This window comes from Hyla sarda, chromosome 12 (genome assembly GCF_029499605.1).
Source record: "Hyla sarda isolate aHylSar1 chromosome 12, aHylSar1.hap1, whole genome shotgun sequence".
Classification (NCBI taxonomy): Eukaryota; Metazoa; Chordata; class Amphibia; order Anura; family Hylidae; genus Hyla; species Hyla sarda.
Genome location: NC_079200.1, coordinates 39484015 through 39503803, shown reverse-complemented (window position 1 = coordinate 39503803; position 19789 = coordinate 39484015). Strand labels below are relative to the sequence as shown.

The following is a 19789-nucleotide window of genomic DNA, read 5'->3' as shown; positions in this document are numbered from 1 at the left end:
TATGATTCAAAGTTTATCAACATTCTGTATGTAACTTAGTATCATGGTTTGCCCCTTTAAAGACCTCTTTTGGCATACCTTTCAAAATTGGTGAGGGTCATATACCCAGGGTCCAAAACAATATGATAGTTCCTTTTGCCCATCTACAAAGCATCGGCAATGAAAGAAGTAGCACTGTGCCCAAAATCTCAAGTATACTACCAAGTACAGGGGAATGGCAATAGTAGGTACAGGGATAGCCATCGCCCAAAGACCCCTTTGCCACTTAAAGGGGTTATCCAGGAATAGAAAAACAGAGCTAATTTCTTTTAAAAACTGCTCCCCGTCTGTCTCCAGGTTTGGTGTGGTTCTGCAGCTCAGTTCAATTGAAGTCCAAGTTGTAATACCACACCCAACCTGGAGACAGATAGGGAAAGTTTTTTGAAAAAAATTATCTCTGTTTTTCTATTCCTGAAAAAACCCTTTAAGAAGGGCTAAAATTTTATATGGTACATGGTAGTTGGGGTTGTTCTGTTACACATATGGAATTAGGGCCCAGAAGCCTCAACCTTCTCCTATACCAAGAAATGTGACCCTCACCCAGGGCATGTTCATTGGGCATAACCCACTCTGCTTTGAGGAACATTGAAGATATGAAATCTGATCTGCTCTTACTTTCCTTCTCATGAAGATAGCCATGGTAAAACCTTCGACATGTCTCAGAGAACGATCTGGGAAAACTGCGGGTTAAGTGTGTTCTCTCTAACCCCTTTGTCATGTGACTAACCTGGACTCCTATTGTAAGCGTATGAAACCATCTTGTGTCGTCCGTGCCCATAGCAAGCACTCAGCTAGGCTCTTCCCTCTCCCCGCCTGTTCTAGTGATTCATTTCATGTTTTTTGTACATTATTATGTGGCAGCACAGGAAGGGCAAGCACAATCACAAACCAAGAAAATAAGAGAATCATACAGCTATGGTTTTAACAATAGACAGGAGCTGTCCCATTGACATGAGTAAGAAAGGTTTCTGGGCATGCTCTGTGACCTTCAGACGTCATCCCACATGGAGAAGGAGTCTGAGTTGTGAACATCACCTACTGTCTTATCTATTTACTGGTGTCACTTTTCACCAGGGCCGGATCATCATTGGCGCTCATGGAGCACCTGCTCCGGGCCCCGTGCCCGCAGGGGGCCCCGTCACATTCGGGACATCCCTGCGGGCTGCTCAGTAGCAGATCGGGGGGGGGGGGGGGGGGGGGGGGCCGCAGCTGCTTGTTAAAGATTAGTACGTAGCCCAGCCGCAGCCACTTTAAAACGATGAGCAGGGGGGAATGATGAGCAGGGGGGGTGTTATACGCAGATAAATACTGTCATTCCCCCCTCACATTCAGCAGGACATCCCTGTGTCCTGAAAGATCTTTTCGGGACACAAGGATGTCCCGGTTACCTTTCTGTGGCCCCGCGTTAACTTTAAAAACGCAGGGGCCGCCAAGAGGTGGCACACGCAGGGACATCACTGACGTCCCATGCGTGCACCCGTAGGAGCGGAGCAGCGAGGATGCACACATGGTAAGTTACCTACACGTCATCTTCAGTGCTCCGACCTCGGACATAGCAGTAGATCATGACCCTGGACCAGAGGAGCGGTGGTCGGAGCACTGAAGTGGGGCAGTAAACAGACATACTTCAGCCATACACTGTATATGACTGGAGGCTGTAAGTCTGTGGGGGACACTGCCAACGTAATGTGGGGGACTACAACCTAAAGCGGGGGAACTGCAACCTAGTGTGGGGGAACTGTCATGCCCCCTCCCATAGACTTGCATTGAGGGGGGCAGAGTCGTAACATCACGATCTTCCGTTCCCGTGGTCGGGAGACAGAACCTCCAGCGCTGCCGGAAGCAGATACAGGTGGGTGCTGCATGCTATATTGCGGGGGTCCCCAGCTGTGGGACCCCCGCAATCAGACATCTTATCCCCTATCCTTTGGATAGGGGATAAGATGTCTAGGGGTGGAGTACCCCTTTAAGGACCAGGGGAGGACTAAGGCTAAGTTTCCAGAGAAGGCAAAAGCACAAGAAAAAAATGCCAAAAAATTACCATAACAGGAAAAAGCAGTAGCAGTTTTTCTGTGTTTTTGCAGGTAAAAAAAAAGGGGAAACCTAGCCTAAGGGGTCTCTGGGAGCAGGAGTCTGAAGGAGGGCTTAGGGGTCTGGGGGGCAGAGGGGTCTGGGGGGAATTAGGGCTCGTCCACACTACGAACTTCAGCAAGCAGAATGCTCTGTGCACACTACGGAAGACACAGTGTGTGGTAGTATTATTTTTAGAGGGCGTGATGTTTGACAGTATAATATACAGGGTACACAGGGTTTGGTAGTATTATATACAGGGTACACAGGGTTTGGCAGTATTATATACAGGGTACACAGGGTTTGGCAGTATAATATACAGGGTACACAGGGTTTGGCAGTATAATATAGAGGGTACACAGGGTTTGGCAGTATAATATACAGGGTACACAGGGTTTTGCAGTATAATATACAGGGTACACAGGGTTTGGCAGTATTATATAGAGGGTACACAGGGTTTGGCAGTATAATATAGAGGGTACACAGGGTTTGGCAGTATAATATACAGGGTACACAGGGTTTTGCAGTATAATATACAGTGTACACAGGGTTTGGCAGTATAATATACAGGGTACACAGGGTTTTGCAGTATAATATACAGGGTACACAGGGTTTGGCAGTATAATATACAGGGTACACAGGGTTTTGCAGTATAATATACAGTGTACACAGGGTTTGGCAGTATAATATACAGGGTACACAGGGTTTGGCAGTATAATATACAGGGTACACAGGGTTTTGCAGTATAATATACAGTGTACACAGGGTTTGGCAGTATAATATACAGGGTACACAGGGGTTGGCAGTATTATATACAGGGTACACAGGGTTTGGCAGTATTATATACAGGGTGCACAGGGTTTGGCAGTATTATATACAGGGTACACAGGGTTTGGCAGTATTATATACAGGGTACACAGGGTTTGGCAGTATTATCTACAGGGTACACAGGGTTTGGCAGTATTATATACAGGGTACACAGGGTTTGGCAGTATTATATACAGGGTACACAGGGTTTGGCAGTATTATATACAGGGTACACAGGGTTTGGCAGTATTATATACAGGGTACACAGGGTTTGGCAGTATTATATACAGGGTACACAGGGTTTGGCAGTATTATATACAGGGTACACAGGGTTTGGCAGTATTATATACAGGGTACACAGGGTTTGGCAGTATTATATTTAGGAAGCACAGTCTCTTGAAGGGTTATAATGATTGTTGTCTTTATACAGAGGATGAGGATCGGCTGGCAGAGTGAGGAACCAATGATGTCCGGTGTCGAACTTAACAGAGGAAGATGGAGCTGGAAGAAGACCTGGCGTCTGGACCAGATGAAGAAGAAAAGGAAAGACAACAGAGAAGACGTCTCCTGTGAGTCATTTTACCTTTGTGTATTCTCCTGACTGTCCCATTAGATCTCTCGTCTGTTCCCCAATTTGAGGCTCCAGCTGTTACAAAACTACAACTCCTATAATGCCTGAAGCTCTCCAGACATATTGGGGGTTGTAGCTTTGCAACAGCTGGAAAGAGTGACCTGAACTGAAGTGATTTTAGACCATGCACCCCATTTTATTTTAACGGGGGCCTGACTCCTGTTCCACTCAGTGGAAGGGAAGGGGGAATGTCGGGGGGGGGGGGGGGGGGGGGGGGGGCATCATAATGAAGTGCTCCGTCTTCCAGGCAGCCTTAATCTGGCCCTGCTTTTCACAGTAATCCTGTCTGTGGTAATAGGGAGGACACTGCTGATAAGTGATCTCTACAGGACAGGAAGTTTCAGCTTAGTTTTAGGTTTGCTGTGAGAATTAAAACTGGAAATTTCCAGATTGTTTTAAAGAGTAGCTATCAACAACTAAACTATCCCTAATCCCCCTCCCTATCTGTCCCTCATACTAACTATCTCTATCCCTGAATTTATTTTATTAGGTAAAACCCAATTTAAATACCTTTTTAATATCATCTTCGGTAGCTCAGTGTTGAGCTATTTGCGGCGGGCAGAAAGTGGGCGTGGCCCGGCAGGCGCAATGTCATCTGAAGCCTGGCCAGGGCTCGCTTCCGCCCGTCTTCCTGTATGCTGCGCTCCCTTGCACGCTGCAATGAGAAGAGGGAGATGCAGGGGACGGGGATATTTAAATTACGTGCGGCGCTTACACACGAGCACTGGGTTCTCTCTCTGCCTGTTTCATACACAGGCAGAGACCGAGCTGAGGATGTGCATTTCAGACCACGCTGGACCACACTGCCTGGCCAGCAGTGGTCCGAATGTGCCCGACGTGAGGGGGGCGAATGATTCCTGGACCATGTAGGGTGACACCTAGTGGCCAGGATTTCAAATGTAAAATAAAGAGTGAAAGATAGATTTTTTTTAAATGACATATATTAGAAGCATTTTTATTTAGACATAATCTATGTAATTAAAAAAAATATATGTTTAATGAGAGTACCCATTTAAAATATAATAGGAAAAAAATCACCAAAAATTCTTAAAAAAATATGTTTAACATGAAAACTTGCTTTAGACCATATGTTATTTTCTGATTACACATTTCCTTTAAGCATTATTAGGGCATATGGACATCAATGCCAGGGACACACCTTCTTCACAACCTCCTCAATTAGCCAGAGAAGAAAGCTGCAAACAAAGAGAAGCTCTTGCTCTGGTGGACCTGGCCTTTCCATGGTTAGACAAGGGGTATTCCAGGGAACAACTTTTTCTATAGCAACTGGCTCCAGAAAGTTAGACAGATTTGTAAATTACTTCTAATAAAAAATCTTAATCCTTACAGTAGTTATCAGTTGCTGAAGTTGAGTTGTTCTTTTCTGTCTGACAACAGTGCTCTCTGCTGACCTCTTCTTGTCTCACAAACTGTCCAAAGCATTCAAGGTTTTCTATGGGGATTTGCTCCTACTCTGGACTGTTCCTGAGACAAGAAGATGTCAGCAGAGAGCACTGTTGTTAGACAGAAAAGAACAACTTCAGCAGATGATAACTACTGGAAAGATTAAGATTTTTTAAGATGTTTAACTTTCTGGAGCAAGTTGATACAAAAAAAAGTTTTTTTTTTTCCAGGAATACCCCTTTAATTTGAATGGCTGCCATGTAGTATTACCTTGCACCTGCAGTGGGCGATATTGGTAATGTATGGCTGGTTGCCACTTTCCTTGGTGACAGCCACTGTTTACTATGTGGTTTCTAAAGCATATGGCCTGCAATGGTTTTCTCTCCGCCATCCTGGCCTCAGTCTGGGATGTCCTGATAAGACAAACCCTTTTAATGCAACATAAAGTGATAATTGGACGCAGAATTTTTGGAGTGTTATATTGTGCAGACTCAGACTCCTCAACTGAAGACTGAAAGGACCAGAAATGGTTAAAGTTGGAAATAATTCTCTTTTCTGATGCCGAGTTATATTTCCATTTTAGGTGAAGCACAAATTCCTTAACATTGAATCTTATTAAGATGTTTGGACTTAAACCAATTTGCTTGTGGCAAAGGGTTGAGATTCATACTGTGATAGCTGCTGTACAGAATACAACACCGGGCGTCCTGTCATAAGCAACTAATATAAATTGTGATGAATCATTTGGGATGAATTAGAACTCATACGTGGAATTACAGAAATCAGCTTTAATTAATATTAATAGTGTTGTAGACATCCATTAGAATAGCCTTTAATGCCTGTTGCTGTATAAATGCACATTAATAGGCAAATGCCTGATTTCCCAGGTGTATCTCTGAATTATGGAACATGGAGCATTTTAATAGTTGTCCAGTCCATGTAGGATTCCATTCCTGTTCGCGGCAGTCTACATTGGCCATGTGCCATACCTTCATAGTATAAATCCAGGTGCATAAAATGCACCCTAAGGTCACATCTAATGTTGTTGTGCAAAGTTTGTTGGTTGATCTGAAAGCTACTGGCTTGTTTTCTTATCTTCGATAGCTATAAGGGGTGCAGAGATAGTCATCAAAACCAGGCCATTGGTTCCCCATGAGTAGCTGTGTAAAAAGACGCCATTTTTATAAATGGGATATGGAAGGTGGGTACGGCATTGTTATGGATTTTGCATTGGTTCCCATGAGTGCCATATTATGCCAATTTCAACAGTGTCAAAATTATGTTGAAAGTGTGATCTCTATTTGACACTAAAGTTGACCATCCTCCTAATCTCTCCATATACACTGGACACTGGCTCCAATGTGTCCCAATGATCAAGCAGAGGTAATCCCTAAAGTTTCATGACTCATAAAAGGCCTAATACTTTTTATTTTATTTGTTCGGCATACAATAATAACAACATCCAATTACAAGTGGACATGACATGATATGTAAAGATGGAGGTGGCCCTCAGGATCATCTCCTTTGGTGAGCACAAGGAACCCCAACCCAAAACTGTCTGTGGTTGCTGTATTATAAATCTGTACAACACTGATCTCTATTACAGTTGTCAGCCATGCAGGGTTGTCTCATGAACTGTAGCTACCCCAGCAAAGAATCTAATTCTGAACCTTGGCAGAAGATCACCCTATGGTGCCCTTATAACCTAATAGGGAAAAGTTGTCTCATTGAGACAGCAGCTTTAAAGGGGTACTCCGCCCCTAGACATCTTATCCCCTATCGAAAGGATAGGGGATAAGATGTCAGATCGCGGGGGTCCCGCCGCTGGGGACCCCCAGTATCTCAGCTGCAGCACCTACCTGTTGCGGCTTCCGGCAGCGCTGGAGGCTCTCATCCTAACGCCTCACAACCATGGTGACGGGAGATCGTGACGTCATGACTACGCCCCGTGTGACGTCACACCCCCTCAATGCAAGTCTATGGGAGGGGGCGTGACGGCTGTCACACCCCTCCCATAGACTTACATTGAGGGGCGTCACAATCTCCCGTCACCGTGGTTGGGAGCCGAAGCCTCCAGCGCTGCCAGAAGCCACAACAGGTGGGTGCTGCAGCCGAGATCCCGGGGGTCCCAATCGGCAGGACCCCCGCGATCTGACATCTTATTCCCTATCCTTTTGATAGGGGATAAGATGTCTAGGGGCGGAGTACCCCTTTAAGAACCAGGTCCTACAGCAAAGTTTGCTTTAGAAAAATCAAAGAGCAATAGAAAGTAGAAATAGAAGCTCATAAAATGTCAATGTGATCCAGGGTCTGCTATTAAGAAGATTATCAGTAGACCCCTTCCAAAAAGGAAACCCATGTCTTGATTTGTAAGGCTTTCTCTAAACAAGGTGTTTCATATCTTCAGTGAACTGAATAAGACGACTTTATTACTACTTATAATATAGGGCACATTTACAGTCAACAAATACTCTTCTAATAAAAGAGGTCTAACTGTGTGCATGTTCTTGAGTGCACTTGAGGAGCTCGGCCACGATCACTACATCACCAAGCCGAGGACCCTCATTGTTCTCTTTCTTAAATCTTACCATTCTGTACTTGGCAGGTGACTATTAGAGGACTTCTATAATAATAAGGCAAGAATTCCTCAGCAGCAGATACACATTTTGCCGTTCCCTGACGATATCTCGGGTGGCATCCAAAGTAGGTTGCAACTATTTAACTTTGCCATGTACTAGTAACTTTTAACAGGCATTTCAAGGGTTACCAACATACTGCAGTCAATTACGGTTAACAAAAAGCCCAGCAGCTTTCCTTTTCTCCGTCAGCACTAAATATTCACCTCCGTGGGTGGAAAGCAGTCCCGGACCAGAGAGGATAACATTGGTTATAGTTCAGCTTGAATTAATTTACCGGGTTTTGGCAGAAAGGACATGTTCCTTTTGTGTTTCACCTGCCTATAACCTCGTTTTCCAGCATTCCCCAAATGTACACCTGTCAGAAGCCATCCTGTATATTAAATAATAATCTGATAAGAGGGTGAGATAGGAGAATAATTAATTCTGTCTCCATGTTTTCAATTAAGATACAGGAATTGTAAGAAAGCGGCCCGGGCCTGATGTGGAACATACGTTACAAAAAGGAACTTTATCACTAAATTAACTGAGGGGAATTTCTCTCCCTGGTGTGGTGCAGTGTATTAAGTTGGATCATTTCAGTCTTTTCGAAGATTCAGAACACATTTGCAGACAGATTTACTTTGCAGAGGTTATTATGCTTGGTGCGCAGATGGTAAGAACTTCGGTAAAGCAATAATTAGGATGAAGTCTATGGGATTTGTTCTGGTAGACAGGAACAATGAATATTGGTCTATTGTATTACTCCTTAACCACCCATTCACTGAGGCTTCCTTAAATCATTATTTGATTTTTTGTTGGGGTGTCTATAGGGGGTGCAGTTGCACCTGGGCTCTGATGTTGAGAGGGCCCTTAGGCCATCTGCCTTATAACAAAGCACCAGTATTATAAGGCTATTTTCACACTGCTGTTGTGACCCAGCAGTAAACTGGCCATTGGAAAACGCTATACTTCTGTAAAACAACGGACCCCATTATAATCAATGGGAACCAGCCGTGCCTGTTGTGACCCATTCTCGTGCCCTTTGTGACCCTTCCTGATAACGGCCGTTTATGGCCAAAAAAAAAGAGTTACGGGCGGGTCACTTCTGCAGTTTGAAAACGAAAAAGAAGCACGGGTAGTCTATCACTAGATGGCACACTCTTCATTTATTCCTATGGGGGCACCAATGATTCCCGAGAGCTGTACTTGGGTCTTTTCAGTGCTCCCATAGGAATGATCCTCACTCCGCACTCCTCACTAAGCACCATGGTCTCGTCCCGGTGATCTCGTGGGGGGCCCCAGCGGTTGGACCCTCCACGATCCACAGGATAGGGGATACATTTTTTTTTCACTGGAGATCTCCTTTAATGGCTTGTCCTGAGGTTATATCATCAGTATTGTATTATTGGGGTTTGACTCCCAGAACTCCTGCTGATCAGCACTCGCCCAAGCACCGCGGTGTCTTCTTGCTTACCAGGCACAGTGTTGTACATTTGGCATTGGCTGTAGTCCCCTTAAATCAGCAGGTGTGGGTACCACCAATATGATAATAGTCACCTATCCTAAGGATAGCCCATCAATATTAGAGTCCAAGAAAAACCTTGCTAATATACTGTTGGTTTATACCAAATGGTATAAATTTTACCCAATTTCTTATAATATATTCCTGACTAGGGTTACAGTAAGGGTCCTCCTTCAAGGGTACATAGTTCTGGCCTGACTGGCGTAGTGTTTGTCTACCATACCCATGCTGTGCTTGTGAGAATGCATTGGGGTATCACATTTGTTAGATGCCAAATACTCAGTACACTGTGTTATGCCCGATAGGGGCATAACTAGAGGGTACTGGTTTGCCTTGACGAGGTATTTAGATACAAGGCTATGACATCAAGTTAAATCTTTGCCCATGGTGAAGGAAAAGCTAGCCATGACTCCAGGGCCTGAGGGGCCAGTCCATATGTCCTGTAAGAATGACTCTCATTCTGGTGTACTGCCTGTTGGTGCGTTACATTGCCAAACATTCTTTGAATGACTGCCATGTAATGATACATTTCCTCCATGTTGTTTACTACAAGGTAAATATATGGCTGATCATGGGGATAAAATAAACTGTGAGATAACACTAAAGAGTTATTCTATGGGTCATGCTTTACCCTTCAGGCCTTGCACTTGGTATGATTCAGTGAATCCGTTTTGCCTGGAGTGTTCCTTTAAGTGTTTTGTTCTTTATTTTGCTCCAATTTCTTACAGGTAGACATCTGACCTGCTGGCCACCTCTTAAGCTGTCCCTTGACACACATCATCTGAACTCCTGCACTAGGTGAACCCCCCTTTACACCTATAAACTCATTTCAGTAAATGCCTCTTGTTACCAATCTCTTTAATGTGAAGGCCGCTCGCCCCGGTTCATCCCATCTCACTGAAGTTTTTATTGAAACCACTCACATAAAGCAGGAAATCTATCTTAGAAATTGGATCGGTTGAAAGATGCACAGTAACCGTTTGTCAGCCAGGGAAGAGATTAGATGTGTCTGCTGATCGGGATAAGATAAGATGCAGTCTAAGGACTTTTATCAGATTTCTTCTCTTTTACACGTCAGCTGCGGCCTTTACCCGAAAGAAAAAAAGTGGTGGAGGTTTCATGTGAACATCTGTTGCATTGTTTGGTGCAATGCTTAGTGTTTGTCGTGTTACACATGTTTTCTGTCTAGTGTTTCCTCCTTATTGGATATAAGACTTATGCTCTAACAGCCCCCAATAGACAAGATTTTAAGGAGATCCATTTTCAAAGGAAATGTATTTTGGCTTCTCTTTCTTGTCCTTTGGCTGTGGTCAAATATAATTGTTGCAAATCAAAGCAAAGTGTCAATCGAAAAAACAGAGTTTTGGAGAAGCAGCCAAGACCTCAACACTGTGGTGGAAAATTTATCCTGGTCTAAAGTGAAAGTACACAAAAGCAAGATGCACCAAATTTTTTAAGAGACCGAAATTGGCGACTTTTTTAAATGTCTATGTGCATCACACTTTGCCCTGTGCTGCCTACTGTCATGCCATGGCCCCCACAATGTCTGGCCAATACTTGTGCTCTCTTCTCTTCTGGCCTCTTTTCTGAGGCTGCATGGCCACTACTGCAATTCCTCCTGCTATTCCTCCTATAACCTTCCTTTACCGTACAGATTCTTCTGTTGCTGGCCTGAACTGCTGACCTAAACCTGTGCCAAACGAATTGAATGCCTGCCTGTATTTGACTACATCTCTGTTTTATTCCTGGGTACTGTTCTGACTCTCCTGGTTAGGACTTAGAGCACTGACTACACCTACCTGTCTAACGCACTGGTACCATCTAGTCCGCTGGGACAGCTGATACCCAAACTGGGAGCATACTTATAAAGCAACCTGATAACCTCTAGCAACAAAAGTCCAGCTTTCACATCCTGGAGAAGGAGAAAAGGTGAAGACCTAGAGGGTGTTTAGTCTCCACTCATAGGCAAGGCCCAAAGCCAAACTGGTTTGGTTTCACAGTTGGGCGACACCAGTTGTCTTTTACGCTCTGATTGCCCTTACTCCCCCATACACATGAACAGTTGGTTCAGCTGACATTTCATTTATTTTCACTGACTTAAGGAAAGAAAACCACTGCCATACTCCTCTGGTGGCAACCTATCTCTAGGAAAAACAAAAGGATTGGGCGTTGAAACTCAACATACATTGACAATCCTTATCTTCCCCGACATCATCTGTCATGGGAGATTTGGGAATCCACAATATACATTAGACAGTCCCACCAATATCAGTGGTTTAGGCTGATTCTTCTTTAATGTGTATGAAGGCCTTTAGATTACCACTTGGTTCTCTCTGGTTATGCTTCATTTCCCAAGCAGAGGCTCTGCAGGGAAATCGAGCACCAGGGACTGAAATGCAATATGGATAACATCCTAAACATTCCTACTAACATCAGGGTGCATTATGGGACAATTTTCTTATCTCCATTTCTTCTATGTCTTATCATTTCTAATTAACTAGATGCACATGCCATCAGGTAATTATCATTAAGGACTATTATGTAATACTAGATGCCATTATCTCCTCTAGGTCTTACTTGAAGTCACGCAAAAATGAACAGGCTTTTACAAAGTAAAATCAATCCTACAGTGTGACTGAATGGGGGGAGAGATAAGGTGCTCAGATCGAGATGAAGGTCGATACTTATAAAATCTTTGAAGACTCACTAAGGGATCCAGAATAAAACATTTTATACACTGCTCAAAAAAATAAAGGGAACACTAAGATAACACATCCTAGATCTGAATTAACTAATCGTATGAAATACTTTCATCTTTACATAGTTGAATGTGCTGACAACAAAATCTCACAAAAATTATCAATGGAAATCAAATGTATCAATCCATGGAGGTCTGGATGTGGAGTCACACTCAAAATCACAGTGGAAAACCACACTACAGGCTGATCCAACTTTATGTAATGTCCTTAAAACAAGTCACAATGAGGCTCAGTAGTGTGTGTGGCCTCCACGTGCCTGTATGACCTCCCTACAATGCCTGGGCATGCTCCTGATGAGGTGGTAAATGGTCTCCTGACCTGGACTAAAGCATCCGCCAACTCCTGGACAGTCTGTGGTGCAACGAGGCGTTGGTGAATGGAGAGAGACATGATGTCCCAGATGTGCTCAATCTTATTCAGGTCTGGGGAACAGGCGGGCCAGTCCATAGCATCAATGCCTTCCTCCTGCAGGAACTGCTGACACACTCCAGCCACATGAGGTCTAGCATTGTCTTGCATTAGGAGGAACCCAGGGCCAACCGCACCAGCATATGGTCTCACAAGGGGTCTTAGGATCTCATCTCAGTACTTAATGGCAGTCAGGCTACCTCTGGCAAGCACATGGAGGGCTGTGCGGCCCCCCAAAGAAATGCCACCCCACACCATTACTAACCCACCGCCAAAACCATCATGCTGGAGGATGTTTCAGGCAGCAGAATGTTCTCCATGGCATCTCCAGACTCTCACGTCTGTCACATGTGCTTAGTGTGAACCTGCTTTAATCTGTAAAGAGCACAGGGCGCCAGTGGCGAATTTGCCAATCCTGGTGTTCTCTGGCAAATGCCAAAAGTTCTGCACGGTGTTGGGCTGTAAGCACAACCCCCACCTTTGGACGTCGGGCCCTCATATCACCCTCATTGAGTCTGTTTCTGACCGTTTGAGTGGACACAATCACATTTGTGGCCTGCTGGAGGTCATTTTACAGGGCTCTGGCAGTGCTCCTCCTACTCCTCCTTGCACAAAGGCGGAGATAGCGGTCCTGCTGCTGGGTTGTTGCCCTCCTATGACTTCCTTCATGTCTCCTGATGTACTGGCCTGTCTTCTTGTAGCGCCTCCATGCTCTGGACAATACGCTGACAGACACAGAATCCTGGATGAGCTGCATACCTGAGCCTTTTGTGTGGGTTGTAGACTCCGTCTCATGCTACCACTAGAGTGAAAGCACCGCCAGCATTCAAAAGTGACCAAAACATCAGCCAGGAAGCATAGGAACTGACAAGTTGTTTGTGGTCACCACCTGCAGAACCACTCCTTTATTGGGGGTGTCTTGCTAATTTCCTATAATTTCCTCCTGTTGTGTGTCCCATTTGCACAATATCATGTGAAATTGATTGTCAATCAGTGTTTCTTCCTGAGTGGACAGTGGGATTTCACAGAAGTGTGGTTGACTTGGAGTTACATTGTGTTGTTTAAGTGTTCCCTTTATTTTTTTGAGCAGTGTATAATAGGGGGCCTATCCTTGATCTCTTATCTTCTACCATAACTAGTCAGTAACAGAATCTTGGTGATCATGTATATAGTGTTTAGGAAGAACATTGCCTGCTTTGTTTGGATGTCCTCATTGGCATCTTGGAAACCTCTGCCATTGAATCCAACCATGTCGATGGCCTTCTTTGTTCTCTTTTTCTTTTGACTTTTCCTAGTATTTGTGATATTAGTAATTGTCTTCTCAAGATATGTCCTAAATACGAGAAAGCTTCAGGCTTGTTACCAGTTGGAAAGTTAAGCTTTCTGTGGTTAAATGTCTATATTTTTATACCCTCTTTAGTTGAATGTTTTCACTTATTCTTATAGAGACTTTAATTGTCATATTATTTTAATTATCTTCTTGATGCTTCACATGAGTGTACTCATCCATGTTATGTCCATCCTTGCCATGTACAACTATCTTGGGTCTTTCCCCCATTCCGCATCCTTTCTGTAAATGTTAATATTCCCTATAAGTGTGCTGGGTGGGTGGACTTTTTATGGTGTGAAACTGACTAGCTTTGCAGTGTGCTATGACCAATCGGGTACCTTCCACCCAGTTCCGTACCTTCGCCTCTTGCAGCATGAGTCTAAAGGTGGCCATACATTTTTAATAAGTGACTGCTTAGCTGAAGGTTTTATTGTGTAACACCGCTGATTGGCAAGCACCAGGGGAAATTCTCTGTGCCATGTCTCTGCTATACACTCTGGTCTTCCTCCTCTTTATTCTCTCCTGCTGCTTTTGCATCAGGAGGATTAAAAGGCCAGGGTGCGCTCTCTATTGGATCCTCGTCCAATCCCTGCCATGCACCACCTATAAGAGAGCACTCCTACCTTCCTGTGGTGCCTGAGCAATATTGTAGGTTTACTATACTCCTGTGTACCTTGTTCCTGATGCTGCCTCTAGCCTTATCCCGCTGTACCTGCCTCTTCTGGAAAAGACTCGGATCCCTGACCCAGCCGCTGCCTTCTAGCAGCTCTATATATCTATCTATTTAACTGTGCTATACAGCTCTGCTTTTCCACAGCATCAGCTCTGCTAAAACACCTATTCAGTCTTGCCTTTACAGAATCATCTGCCTTTACAGACGCACCTGTTCAATCTAGTGTCTGCTTGCCCCATCAGCCTGTATTCCTGGTGCTTGGCCAGCTGACACTTAAAGGAGTAGTCCAGTGGTGACTCAGTGGTGAACAACTTATCCCCTATCCTAAGGATAGGGGATAAGTTGCAGATCGTGGGGGGTCCGACCGCTGGGGTCCCCTGCGATCTCCTGTACGGGGCCCCGACAGCCCGCGGGAAGGGGGCGTGTCGACCTCCGCACGAAGCGGCGGCCGACACGTCCCCTCAATACAACTCTATGGCAGAGCCGGAGCGCTGCCTTCGGCAATCTCCGCCTCTGCCATTGAGATGTATTGAGGGGGCGTGTCAGCCGCTTCGTGCGGGGGTCGACACCCGCTATCTGGCCGGAGAGAGCCTGGCCCCCGTACAGAGACATCGCAGGGGGCCCCAGCGGTCGGACCCCCCGCGATCTCAAACTTATCCCCTATCCTTAGGATAGGGGATACGTTTTTCACCACTGGACTACCCCTTTAACCGGGACCACTCTTGTGGTAGCATCCTAGTGTTTTCCTGCAGCTAAGACCAGCTTTCACATCATAGAGCGGGATAAAGGGTAAAAACCAGGGGAACACTTAAGATTCTGCTCCCAAGATTGGCCCAAAGCCAAACCGGTAAGTGGCACAGCGGGTCCACACCTGTCCTGGTGTTACCTCGCCATACACATGAATGATTAGCATGGTCGAATGTTTATGCATTTTCTATGGGTAGGGTAGGGGTAAACCGCAGTCAGACAGCTCTGCAGCAGATTATCTCTCCTTAAAAATCCAAAACACCCTTCTCTCCAGTATCGAGTGTTCAAACCTTCTGGCGTATGGTAAAAGGTGTATGGGTATTTTATACACAAGCTGAGTGATACTGCAGCATCATCCCCTCTTCTCCCTCCTCCTCCTCTCCTGTGTAACGATTTTTACCACTTTGGGATGTAGGTAATGGGGACCTAGAGACTGTGGATTTCTCGCTATCAGATTTATTACATAGTGTCTCAGATACACTGACCCCCCGACCTACGATGGCCCCGACATATGATAATTTCAACATACAATGGCCTCTCGGAGGCTATCATATGTTGAAGGCAGCATCAACATACAATGCTTTTATAAGTCGGGGCCATCACATAAATGGCTATCCGGCAGCGCAGATTGCTTCACCTGCCACCGGATAGCCATTTAATGTGCCTCGTGTGCCCCTGTGAGTGTCACTCACCTGTCCCCGACGGGTCCTAAACATAGCCCCTTGTAGACTATCTTCAGTCTATATAAGCCAATGACCATGCTGTGGCATTTCTTTTGCTGTTATCGATATCTACAAGCGGTGTACCCCAAAAACTTGATGTCAATAGGGCCTAAGTATTATTTGTAAATATGCTGTAGTCTTAAATATAAACATAAGGCAAAGAGAGTCAAAGATTGATGTTAAAATCCCCTTTAAAGGGACTGTATAATTTCCTAAATCTAAGATGCTAATGTTTTATGATTAGAAGAACTATGCTTAATAATGCGGAGCTGTTACTAATCAAACAAGTGTTGTCTCCTTTCTGGTTATCTGTCGGATCCTATTTGACTTTCACTTCATCACTTGCAGTACCGCCTCTCACCACACGCAGCTTCTATAGACACTGATGTAGCAGCACTTTCACTTCTAATCCAAACCTTTGCAATGCAAAAACGTAAAAAAAGTAAAGAGTATCTCCAGAAACGGCAAATGACTTACTGTATTTTGATCAGCAAGATATGTTCTTTACGCCCTTTTAATATTCAATTAATGGTATATCTAAAGAACAAATAACTTGGTTATCTTTGTAATCGTATCCACCATAAGGTGATTTTAGTATGTACCTGGCAGACAGTAATGGACATGCTTAGGAAGGATCTGCGCTTGTCTTGGGGCTAAATGGCTATGTTGTGAGATTACCATAACACTGGGGCTAGCTTTCTGTGAACTGGCTATTTCCTGTTGGAGTTCGTTCTCTTAAACTGCAAGTCCCATAATTCCTTGTTTTGTAAGTGTGAGGTGACTTTAATCCCTCCCATACATTGAAATACATCAGTGCTGCCTCTAATGCAACAGACCAGTGTTTTCTAACCAGGGTGCCTCCAGCTGTTGCAAATTCCTGCACAATGATCTCCCTCCAACCCAGCGGTCGTTCAACTCATTGAAGCAAAGATAGTCTCCCTCTGAACAACTGACTAGTGATGAAATGTCTCAGGCCACACTGCAACCTGGGAAAACCTGAGACGACACTCATTTTGTATACTGTTAAAAATAAACATTGGGGCAAAGATTACATAAGAGTTGCGAGACCATCATGACACACAGGTACAGACACTATATTATGAACTACAATTTCTTTACAGCCCCTGTAGCATAGTCAAATAAAAAAAATCCTGGAATACCCCTTTAACCCCTTAACGATGCAGGGGTATATTTACGTCCTGCTCCGGCTCCCGCGGTGACCCTGCGTCATATTGGGTTAGTCCCGGCGGCTATCAACGGCCGGGACCCGCGGCTAATACCAGACATCACCGATCGTGATGATGCCTGGTATTAACCCTTCAGATGCGGCGATCAAAGTTGATTGCCGCGTCTAAAGTCCTGTGGTGAAACTGTGGTGTCCCAATCAGCTGTATGGTAATGAGGAGGGTCCCTACCTGCCTCCTCGTTGTCCGATCGCTGAATGACTGCTCCGTGCCTGAGATCCAGGCAGGAGCAGTCAAGCACCGAAATCACTGATCAGTGCCATGCTATGTTGTAGTTTCCTATGGGAGCTATAACATTTCGAAAGAAAAGTGAAAAAAAAAAGTTAATAAAGATGATTTAACCCCTTCCCTGATAAAAGTTTGAATCACCCCCATTTTCCCATTTTAAAAAAACTGTGTAAATAAATATAAACATATGTGGTATCTCCATGTGCGTAAATGTCCGAACTATAAAAATATATTGTTAATTAAACCGCATGTTCAATGGCGTACACGTAAAAAAATTCCAAAGTACAAAATAGCATAGTTTTGGTCACTTTGTATACCATAATAAAAAAATTATAAGCGATTAAAAAGTCCAATCAAAACAAAAATTGTACCGATAAAAACTTCAGATCACGATGCAAAAAATGAGCCCTGATACATCACTGTATGCAGAAAAATTAAAAAGTTATAGGGGTCAGAAGATGACATTTTTAAACATATTAATTTTCCTGCATGTAGTTATGATTTTTTCCAGAAGTGCGACAAAATCAAACCTATATAAGTAGGGTATCATTTTAATCGTATGGACCTACGGAATAAAGAGTAGGAAAGAGTAGAGTAGAAAATACACTGCGTAGAAACGGAAGCCCCCCAAACTTACAAAATGGTGTTCATTTCTTTCAATTTTGTTGTACTATAATTATTTTTTTTTTGCTTCGCCATATATTTTTGTGTAAAATGACTGATGTTATTACAAAGTAGAATTGGTGGCGCAAAAAAAATCATCATATGAGTCTGTAGGTGCAAAATTGAAAGGGTTATGATTTTTAAAAGGTGAGGAATAAAAAACGAAAGTTCAAAAACGGAAAAACCCTGAGTCTTTAAGGGGTTAAGAGCAGTGGTCTCAAACTGTTGGCCCTCCAGATGTTGCAAAACTTTAACACCCAGCATGCCCGGACAGCCGTTGGCTGTCCGAGCATGCAGGGAGTTGAAGTTTTGCAGCATCTGGAGGGCCAACAGTTAAAAGGGGTAAGACATCTTATCCCCTATCCAAAGCCTGTCACGCACCCTCCCATTGGCTTGCATTGAGGGGGTGGAGCGTGACGTCACACGGGGTGGGGCCATGACGTCACAATGCTACGGCCCCATGATCGTCAGTAATCAGACCTGGAGCGAACATGCCCCGGGGGCTGATAGTAACGGGGTGCGGCGTGCAAGATCACGGGGGTCCCCAGCGACGGGCCCCCTGCGATCAGGCCTCTTATTCCCTATCCTTTGGATAGGGGAATAGATGTCTTAGCGCCGGAGTACCCCTTTAAGACCACTGCTTAAGAGTAAGCTGGAAATCAAACCAGAAGGGAAAATAGTCTGGGAGTGGCACTTTGAATTTTGCACAAAAAAAAGCAGCTGGCAGAATCTTAGGACAATTAGGACGGGATTAGATCTGTCGAGTTCTGACATGATGGGCAGCAATTAAAAATGTAGTATTTTTCCTGGGCGAGAAAAACATGAATTCTGGAAATATTTTCCTATCTGTGGAGGAGAGGAGGAATTAAGGATGTGATGAATGAAAGGCACAATATGCGGTAAGCAGTCAGCTGGAGCTCCAAGGCATCAGGGGAGTTGTCAGCGCACACAGAAGGCCTATGAGGAATTTGTGACAGAAGTAAAATGTAATCATAGACGTCTCCCTGACAAGAGTGAGGATGTGCAGGACGAGACAGCACAGGAGATTAAGGAGCCGAGCGCACGAAGTACAAGAGGCGTTGGGTGTTGTCGGCAATTAATAGGAAGAAATAAGAAAACATAATTTGTGAAGGCAGGAAAAACCATATGGCGTGAGAGACGCAAGGCCTCCAGGCCCAGGTCTGTTTTTGCATCGTATTCAAAACAGACCTTCTTCTATTCTGCAGAGGCAACCATTCAACAAATCTGCATTAGTCAACATGTCAGGTTGTGGGGATGTCAGGTTGGGGGGGGGGGGATTAGACAGTTGAAATATAAAGTGTTTACAAAGAAAAAGCAAATGCAGGGAACCCATGAAACCAATTGATGTCTTATTAAAGAAAGGGGTATTCCGTTTTTATTTTTTATTTTATTTGACTATGCTACAGCGGCTGTAAAGTTAATGTAGTTTCTGTACCTGTGTTTCATGGTGGTCTCGCAATTCTCCTGTGATTTTTTTCCCCTGAGGTTTATTTTTAACAGCATACAAAATGAGTTTCAACTCAGGTTTTCCCAGGTTGCAGTACGGCGATCAGGTCAGGTGATCAGAGTGAGACTGTCTTTGCTTCAATGGATGTAGCAACTGTTGGGTGGGAGGCTGGAAGCACCCTGGTCAGAAAACACTTCTCTGTTTCACTGAAGGGATCACAGGTGTGTTTCAGTGGGTGGGGAGGCTGATGTGGGAGGGAAGAAAGTGACCTCACACTTACAAACAAGGAATCATTGGATTTGTAGTTTAATGGGGTACTCCGGTGGAAAACATATTTTTTTTTTTTATCAACTAGTGCCAGAAAGTTAAACAGATTTGTAAATTATGAGCAAGTAGAGAAAGTACAAGTCCAGCACTGCTATGCAGGTGAAGGCAATATACTGAGTGATGTGGTAT

General features: G+C 44.3%; 1 protein-coding gene across 5 annotated transcripts in view; it reads left to right on the top strand.

The window, feature by feature from the left end:
• LOC130296436 (P2X purinoceptor 7-like) overlaps nt 1-19789 on the top strand; it is a 244178-nt gene that overhangs the window by 74238 nt on the left and 150151 nt on the right. The window contains exon 2 of one of the 5 annotated variants that reach the window (XM_056547953.1): nt 7557-7654. The exons of the other annotated variants lie outside the window; for them this stretch is intronic. The gene's annotated coding sequence lies outside the window, so the exon portion shown is untranslated. The remainder of the gene's footprint in view (nt 1-7556; nt 7655-19789) is intronic. 5 annotated transcript variants of the gene reach the window in all.